Here is a 10,286-nt window from a genome sequence, read left to right as displayed (position 1 = left end):
CAAATGCCTCTCCATTTGTATAATCACCTCCCTTTTGAGTGTGAGTAGAATCCATGAAAATGATATTATGACCCTCAAGATTATTTGTTAAATCATATGGCAAAAGGGGGATACCTGGGTGGGCCTAATTTAGTTACACGGGCCCTTTAAAATGAAGAGACTTTTTTTTAGCAGGTGGTAGAAAGGGAAGACAGAGAGATTCAAAGCATAAGGATTTGGCACACCATAGCTGACTTGTGGATACAAGGGGGCCACATGACAAAAAAATGCAGGGGGCCTCTGGAAGCTCAAAGTGGCTCCCTGCTGATAGGCAGCAAGAAAATGAAGACCCATCAGTCCTACTAATGCAAGGTTGCTGACAACAACTTGAACCAGCTTGGAAGCAGACCCATCCAGAAGAGTCATCCAGAAATTGTGGGTCAGAACTTGGCCTGACTGACCCCTTGATTTTGGCTTGTGAAACCATAAACAAAGAGCCTAGTCAGACCCACCTGGACCTGTGACCCACAGAAAGTACAAGACAATAAATGGGTATTGCTTTAAGCCACCAAGTTTGTGGTAACTAGCTACACAGCAATAGAAAACCAATAGAGTCTACTATATGCTCAGTGTGAAGTGTTGAAATCACAGATGGATAGATCACTGTCACTTCTTTTGAGATGTTTACAGCAGAGTAAACAAGACAGATGCAGAAACACCAAATATAATAATGCATTGAATAAAATGATAGAAATTGGCTATAAGATACTATGGAAATGCAGATATGTGGTACAAATTCTGTCTAGGGAAATCAGGAGACTTTCAAGAGACTGTGGTTGTTAGGTTCTATAATGAGAAAATAGTATATAACAGGGATAAACAATATTAACAGGAAAAGAGACACGGATTCTTTTTTTTTTTTTTAAATTTTTATTTTTATTTTGTTTTTTTTAATTTTATTTACTTATTCATGAGAGACAGAGAGAGAGAGAGAGAGAGAGAAAGGCAGAGGGAGAAGCAGGCTCCCAAAGAGCAGGGAGCCCGATGCGGGACTCGATTCCAGGACCCCGAGATCATGACCTGAGCCGAAGGCAGACGCTTAACCATCTGAGCCACCCAGGCGCCCCCGAGACACGGATTCTTAATGTGTGAATATTCACAATCTTGCAAAACTGATTGAAGGCACAATGAAAGTCAGTTTCCGTTTTATAAGAAATTAACTGGTGTAAGTGTGAGTGTACCTTAGTGTTTGGAGAAACAGTTCTATCTGAGAATATCCATTTTATCATGTTGCAGAGAGATTTCCTCCAAGCACATTCTGATTAAGCAGTACTGATCATCAATGAGTAACTTAATTGAATTTCTATGATGTATTTAATAGCTTCCCTAGCTCAGAAAAGTAAGTTTTAAGCCTTGAAAACTGCTCTATGAGGTAAAATTAGATTCAGCTGGGGGTGACTCAAACCTCAAATAACAATAACTCAAAACCTCAAATAAGGTAGGCATTTATTTCTCTGTCATGTAAAAGTCTTGGTTGGCAGCTGGGTGGGAGTGGTCATGGCAAGTTCAGGTGTCAGGGATCTGGGCTTCTATGACTTTGAAGCATGCATGCATTATATTTCCAAGGTTGTCTCAAGATGCATTTATCTTTTAGAACTCTGGGATTTATATTATATTCCATTCAGTGGGAAAGAGTAAGGATTATTATGCTAACCCTCCTTTCACATCTCAGTAAGGTTATTACCCAGAAATTACACATATCACTTCCATTTATAAGTTCTTGATCAAATTTTTTCCACAAAATCACTACTTGCAAGGAAGGCTAAGGAACGTGGTTCTATTTCAGATGGCCATATGCACTACTAAAAGTCAGAGATTCTATCACTGTATGTCATTCAAGTTACACACTTTGTATAGGTAACAACTAAAAGTAAGCACCCATATATTTTCTTTAAGTTTTAAATTTAAGTTGACTTTAAGAAAAGCTGAGTTATTTTTAACATTATAGTGGGGTTTTAGAAAATGCTATCAAGACACCATTTCCCAAAGTTCTTAACTTCAGGTGATAGTAGGTCATTCAGCAATGAAATTGGAAGAAAATATAGGTGTACAAAGAACTACACTTAAAAATAGACTAAATGATAGTTATTCATTTTTAAAAGGAGAGCATAAAATATACAATTTTCTAGGATATAGGGTTATTTCTTCACCTTTAAGAACTGGACATTCAGAAAAACCAGGTTAAAGTCTAAAGGTGCATTACTGACATAATAATTAGAGTGCATGCTGTTAAGACTATGGACAAGAATTTATAAAGAATTTATATAGCTTCTAGAAAAAAATTGAATTTAGCAAGTCTAACTTGGCTGAAAATGGCAAAGGCTCTTTCATGGGAGCTTGAGTGATCATGCTATATAAACAAATAGATTTTTTTTTCAGGTAATTAATCTTTCTTTCTGCAGAAAAGTTTTATTTCTTTTAAGGTCAAAGAAACTATATCCAAGGCCTTAACTTAAAGACATAAACCAAAGTAGCCATTATTTCTTATTTAGAACTTGAAGAGTGTATGTCACTAAATAGCAACTTGAATGAGTGTTGGTCAAGTCTTCCCCAGAAAAGAAGTGGGTTAGAAGTAAAAAGCTATCTCATGATGGTCTTGAATATAGCAACTTATAGAACCATAATAGGTGTGAAAATCAGCAGCTTAACAGTCACTGGAGGGAGCAGAATGGATTTGGAGTGCCTCAAAAAGCTTCATTCCCAGAGAATTTTACTACTTGAGCTGTTTGGCAGCTTCCTGATCTTGTCTTTATTGGCAGAATCTGTCTTTTTTCAATATGACTCAGAGCTCACTTGATGAGGAAAGCTCTATCCCCAGGACATTTGTCACACACACAAACACACACACACACACACACAATGGCAGTTGTTTAACACTGTAGATGCCTGAAGTGGCTAAGGCAATTGAGGCAAATAAGAAGATTGCCAAAAATCTTCAAAGGAAAATTTGGAGAATGAGAAACAAAAGGCAGAGTTGATGGAATTATATTAAAACAAATATGATTCAACAATATGCTATCTATAAAACCATACTTTAAGCTTGAGGACAAAATGAGATTGAAATTACAAGGATGGAGGGGCATTTGGGTGGCTCAGTTGGTTAAGCGTTCAACTCTTAATTTTGACTCAGGTCATGATCTCAGGGTTTTGAGAATGAGCTCTGTGTTGGGCTCCACACTGAGCTTAGAGCCTGCTTAAGATTCTCCCTCCCTGTCCCTCTACCCCTCCCCCACCCCTCCCCCCACTTATTCATACATGCTCTCTCTCTCTCTCTCTCTCTCTCTCTCCCTCCCCCAAAAAAAGAAATACAAGGATGGAAAAAGATACACTATGCAAACAGTAAACAAAAGAGAACAAAAGTGGCTTACTAATATTAGATTAAGAAGACTTTAAGGTAAAAATTATTCTTGGAGATAAAAAAATGACATTTATAATGACAAAAAGGGTCAATCCATCAAGGAGACGTAACATTATAAATATATATGCACCTAATAATGAAGCCCCAGAATACATGAAATAAAAAGTGATAAAATTGAAGGGAAAATAGATAATTCAACAATATTAGTTATAGAACTCAAAACACCATTTCCAACAATTGATGGAACAACCAGACAGAAGACCATCAATGAAATAAAAGATGTGAACAACACCGCAAGCCAAATAAATTTAACAGACATACATAGAACACTCCATCCAACCACAGAATACACATTCTTCTCAAGTGCACATGGAACATTCTCCAGGATAGACCATATACTATGCCAAAGAACAAGCCAGAATAAATTTAAAAGGCATGAAATCATACAAAGTGTGTTCTCTGACCAAAATGGGCTGAATTTAGAAATTAAAAACAAAATTATTAAATTTTTTAAAATTCATAAATATGTGGAAATTAACAGACTTGTAAAATAACAATGGGTCAAAGGAGAAATTTATGTAAAGGGTAAATAGAAAATACTTTGAGATAAAAGGAAATGATAATATAAGATATCAAAAGTTATGGAATGCATCTAAAGAAGTGCTCAAAGGGAGATTTATAGCTATGAGCGCTTATATTAAAAAGTTAGAAAAAAAAGTTAGAAAGACCTCAAATCAATGACATAATACTAAGAAACTTGAAAAAAATAGATGCTAAATCCAAATTTTAAAAAAATGAAGGAAATAATAAAGATTAGAGTGGAAGTAAATGAAGTAGAGAATAGAAAAAAGTCAACAAAACCCATATTTGTTTCTTTGAAAAGATAAAATTGACAAGCCTAGATTGACCAAGAAGATAAAATACAGAAGTCTCAAGTTGCTAAATCAGGAATTAAAAAGAAAACATCATTACTGACCTTACAGAAATAAAGATGATTATAAGAGGACACATGAACAACTGAATATCAACAAGTTAGGTAATTTAGATGAAAGGGACAAAACCGCAGAAAAACTGCAAACTACTAAAACTCAAGAATAGAAAATCTGAATAGCCCTAAAACAAATTTAAAAATTAGTACATTAACACCTTCCTACCAGGAACAGTCTAGAAATCATTGATGAATTCTGCCAAATACTTAAAGAACAAATAATGCCAATCCTTCACAACCTCTTCCAAAAAAATATCAGAGAACAATTATTACAGATGTTACAGAAAAAAGAAAACTAAAGACCAATATCCGTTACAAATATCAACACCAAAATCCTCAACGAAATGCTAGTAAACTGAATCCTGCAGCATACAAAAAGGATTATATACAATGACCAAGTGGGATTTATCCAGGGAATTCTAGATTGCTTTAACATGTGAAAACCAGTGAGTGTAATTACCATATTAATAGAATAAAGGACACAAACTACATGGTAATCACAATAAATGTAGAAAAATAATTTGACAGAATCAAACACTGTTTCATGACAAAAACACTCATTGACCTAGGAATAGAACTTCCAGGAAAACCCACAGCTAACATCATATTTAATGGTGAAAGACTGAATATTTTCTCCGCATCAGATCAGAAATAAGACAAGATGCCTGCTCTCACTACTTGTATTTAACATTACACTGCATATTCTAACCAGACAATTAGACAAGAAAAATAAGTAAATAACATACAGGTTGGAAATGGACCATTAAAACTATTTTCATCTCAGATGCCAATTAGGCAAAAAAAAAAAAAAAAAAGAGAAAGAAAGAGAAAGAAAGAAAAGGCATCTAGGTTGGAAATGAGGATCATCTATTCTCAAATGATGATTTTGTATGTAGAAGATCCTCAAGAATCCATGAAAAACTACCAGAATTAATAAAAAATTTCAACAAGGTTTCAGGATACAAGATCCATACACAAAAATGTTTAGTATTTCCATACACTAACCATGAACATTCTAAAAATGAAATTAAGAAAACGATTTTATTTACAACAGTGTCAAATGGAATAAACTATGAATAAATTAAATACAAGTCTGTGAAACTTTTACATTAAAATCCACAAAACATTATTGAATGAAATTTAAAAAGAAGTAAATGAATGGAAAGACATCCATGTTCATAGAGTAAAAGATAATATCTTAAAGATGACGTTATTCCCCAAATTGATCTACAGATTCAAAGCACTCTCTTTTTTGCAGAATTTGAAAAGCTGATCTTCAAATTCATATGGAAATGCAGGGGACACAAATAGGTTTAATGGGTAGCACAACGATATTTTATAAATAGAAACAATCATATTTTGGAGAATTCTGCTCTACCCTGACCTTTTTCCAACTTGAGGAGGCTTTAAGGTTGAGTCTATTGTTCAAGGGAGAATAAATACAAAATGGCCATGTTCGCCCTCCCTTCCTTACTGAATAGCAACCATGGGTTTGGTTCATAGACAAAACAGCAAGTGCTGGTATAAAATAGAACAGAAATATTAAAATTAGGACCCAGGGGCCACTGGAGGGTGTTTACAAAACTTCTGCCCCAGGAGGTCTCCCTGAGATGAATTGACACGCCTTTCTCAACGTGGGAGAATGCAGCGTAGTATTTTGATTTTTAAAATGTCTCCTCGTGCTCTACAGTTCTCCTTAGCAGCCCGGTGAGAGAAATGCAGACTGCTGTCTTGAATTTACCCGACAGAAATGAATAAAGCTCCTTCAGAGAAATGACCTGCATTTTGTCAGATGCCATGCTCTGCACAGCCTCCTCTCCATGGGATAGCCAGACAGCATGCAGTGCCACGGTACACAGGTTAGCAGCTGGAAAAGAAATCATGGCAAGCCAAGGCTGAGTTGCAATCCAGTGAGGAGAGATGGATATGAAGATTCACAGTCTGGAGAAACCGTAAGGGAAACAGTACTCTAATGGGCACTGACTTGATGCTGTTCATTACAGGTCAGTTTCTGAGGTTAGCATCTGTCTTTATCCCTGTACTCCCGGTTGTTAAAGCCAGATGTGGCTCAGGTGTGGCTAAGAGAAGTTGCTGTGGTTAAGAGAATGGGCTTTGAGGCAAAGTAACATGGCCAAGATCCCAGTTACTATGATACAGTTTCATCAACTGCAAGATGCTGAAAACAGTAGAGTTTTCTTCATAGGATGGCTGTAAGGATTAAATTATCTAAGGCAGATAATGTGTTTTTTGCAAGTGACAATTATTAATATTAGCTTTTATTAAAGATGAAGCTGATTTTTTCTTATGTCATTATTTTATCCAGCCTTCATAGATTTCCAGACTCTTGAGCCCAGTTCTCTTAAACAAATAAGAGATTGGGTTGGCAGAGCTGTGAAGAATTATTCCCCAGAAATTATCCCAGACTTGGACTATGACTACCATTCCAAGCCCATATTTTTTATGGAAAATGGATTTTAATGGGTTGTACAGGAGGAGGCCTCAGTACCCAGCGGGATCATGGGAAGCTCCAAGATGGGTTTTTCCTCTCCTCCACCAGAGGTGCTCTGACGCAGGGTCATGTGGGAAAGTCCCCACATCCAAATCCCCTTGATGGTTCTGTGCCCTTAAAGGCAAACCGCCTCATGCCAGCCAGCTCAGCTCAGAGGTTCATTACTGCTCCTTGGCTCTACTAGCCCTCTCCTTCTCCTTTTGCAGTAGACTACCTGCCCAGGTTGCTGTGGTGCTAGCCCTCTCCCATCAGCCTCCAGGAGATTCCTGGTTACCAGGGAGCAGGATAGGGCCCCTAGGGAAAGAAAGGAGAGCTGGTGTAGGTTTCTGGGTGAGAAAACAGATGTTCCCCAGGCCCTTCACCAAGATTTCTCCCAACTCTGCTGTGTTTTATGGCTTGGGACCTCCCTGGGAGTGGATTTTTCCTGGTAGCTTTCAAGCAGGAATTCTAAGGACTGTCACCATCATGACCCCTCTTCACTGAATCAGAGAAGGCCCTAGCTGCTCTTGTGGCCTTTTCTCCCCCCATTGCCTTTCCCTTTGTCTGTAAAATGCCTTTACACACTGTGTATGGGTGTGTGTTCACATGTTTATGCTCTGTCTCTTGGTCACTGAAGCATCTAAATAAAGAATTTCTCTCATAAGCCAGACTGCAACTTAACAAACCTGGGATTTGGGGCTATATTGCCATTGGATCTAGACTATGTGTGTCTTGACCCCTCACCAAATAGCGAATAATTTTTCAATGGTCCATCTTGAAGCGAGGTCTTCTGATTCTCAGCTTATTGAATTTTACTTGAGGCTGCATAGGAGCAAGAAAAGAAACCTTGAGCACTGACCATGATAGCCTCCAAAGGAAAGTAGAACCTTAACAAACCCCATGGTGATAAGTAGAGGAAGACTAGGAAAGCTCCTTTTTTCATCTACCCAATTAAGCAAGAGTTCACATTCTTTCATCTTACTATCTGCCAGTGTGCCTGTAGTATAGCTGGATAAAGGCACCCTGGAGAGAACTTGCTCTCTACTTGTTCCAAAGGAAGATATAAATTGAGCCATTGCATCCTGGAGAGAACTTGCTCTCTACTTGTTCCAAAGGAAGATATAAATTGAGCCATTGCATCCTGGAGAGAACTTGCTCTCTACTTGTTCCAAAGGAAGATATAAATTGAGCCATTGGGGAAGAAATGAAACCATCAGACACAACTTGGATGGCTTTTCAATGAGATTGTTTGTACTAGGCCAGCAGGTAACCTTGGTGCTGAGTCAAACCCAAGAAAGAGGTGGTGAGAGATCAAGGGAGGAGGGAAGGAGAGAGGCATGCTGGAGTTGGCAGCTGGCCAGCAGGCTACAGAAAAGGAACTAAATTATGCATCTTATTTAGTACATTTATTAAAAGAACATTTCTAGGCAAACATCCCAAAACAAATGTGACTATCTGTTAAGCGCCCCACAGTCCTGAGCAGATTTTAGTGCATGACAATTTTCTCATAATGGCTTTGTGGTGTTTGCTGAGTTTCGTCTCTTTATAGCATTTCATGAATTGTCATTCCATGGGGATTTTAAATAGGCTGAATTTGCCCTTAATTGTGGTGGTTCAACAAAGTCAAAAATGGATAAATGCAGAGTGAACATGGCGTAGGAATCGGAAGAACATATTTAAGTTCAAATGATATTCACCCTAAGTTTTTGATTGACATTTACCAACAGAGCAGTGCTTAGTCCTATTGTTCATTAATTTATGAACTTTTTGAACGTTTCTTTTGTACTGGGGTTTGAACTTTAGATCCTGGGGACACAAATATGAGTAAGACAGGGTTTCTAACATTAAGAAGTGCTATTTTTAGGAGGAGGAGAAAAACACATAAAAGATGAAGGCAGAATTATATAGAGGGAATGATCACACAGCATGGCATAACAAGAAGAGTGTGATTCTTCTACTTGGAAAGTGATGGAAGAGCAAGAGAGGTTTTCAGAAAGGAAATGATGATTCTTGATTGAGGAATAGAATGATCAAAAACATTAGGCAAGGCATAGATTACCCTGGTGGTTTGGAGAAATGGAAGCAGCTCAGAATAATTGGAACATAAAGGGAAGGAAAAATTAGTGAATATAGCCAGAGTAAAGAGTGCTTAGATGAAACCAGAGGCTGGATAACTTTATACACCATATTAAGGAGTTCAACATTTTTTTTTGGGAAAATAGGAAACCACTGAAATATTATTAAGTGGGAGAATAGCACAATCTTTGATGCACTAAAAATAATAATTTGGTAAGTAATGTGAAAGATGAGTTGAAATGTAAAACTAAGAGTAGTGATCTAAATTAGGTTTAGTTCCATAGCCAAGATGAGCGATGAAACAGCTTGAGTTAAGGCAGTAGCATTGTGGCTAAAGAGGGAAAAAAATAGAGCTATAATAGAGTGAAAGCAATATAATCTGCAGTATTTGATGACATATTGAATGTGAGTGGTATGTAAGGAAAAGTGAAGAATCTAGAATGGGTCTCAAATCTCTAGGTTGGGTGGCTGGGTAATTTTATCATGTAAAAAGGATTGTGGGGGCACCTAGGTGGCTCAGTTGGCTGAGTGTCAGACTCTTGATTTCAGCTCAGGTTATGACCTCAGAGTCATGAGGTCGAACCCCACGTCAGGCTGTGTGTTCAGCGAGGAGTCTGCTTGAGATTCTTTCTCTCCCTCTCTCTCTGCCCCTCCTCTCCAGTAAATAAATAGATAAAATCTTAAAAAACAAAAAAAGGATTGTGAACCTCCAAGTTGGTGAAGTACAACATACCAATTAAATATGTATGTAAAAAAATACACTGTAAGGAAGTATAACAAATATTGACAGTAATCAGTAAGTGATGCAATTATAGATTGTATTATTTATTTCATTAGATTGTATAGTATTTTCCAAATTAAAAAAGTTAAACATGAATTACTTTTTTTTTTGAAGATTTTATTTATTTATTTGACAGAGAGAGACACAGTGAGAGAGGGAACACAAGCAGGGGGAGTGGGAGAGGGGGAAGCAGGCTTCCTGCGAAGCGGGGAGCCTGATGTGGGGCTTGATCCCAGGACCCTGGGATCATGACCTGAGCCGAAGGCAGATGCTTAACTGACTGAGCTACCCAGGCACCCCAACATGAATTACTTTTAGAACAGGAAGGAAAAAATGCCAGAAGTGTTCCTTTAACTATTGTAAGTATAAAAAGAACTGCCTATAAAACATTTTTCCTTTGACCTTACTTTGATAATATAGTCTTATCAACTGGAAAAACAGAACTCCAAGTATATGTTGAAATATATGGATTCTCTTTTGGATAATAACACAGTTCCTTCTTTTTTCTAGCTTTGTACACTTATGTTGTACTTCCCAAAGTATATTCACCTAAAAA

Source organism: Leptonychotes weddellii, chromosome 9 (genome assembly GCF_054177405.1).
Source record: "Leptonychotes weddellii isolate Sample4059 chromosome 9, ASM5417740v2, whole genome shotgun sequence".
Taxonomy (NCBI): domain Eukaryota; kingdom Metazoa; phylum Chordata; class Mammalia; order Carnivora; family Phocidae; genus Leptonychotes; species Leptonychotes weddellii.
Note: the sequence above shows the minus strand (reverse complement) of the source record.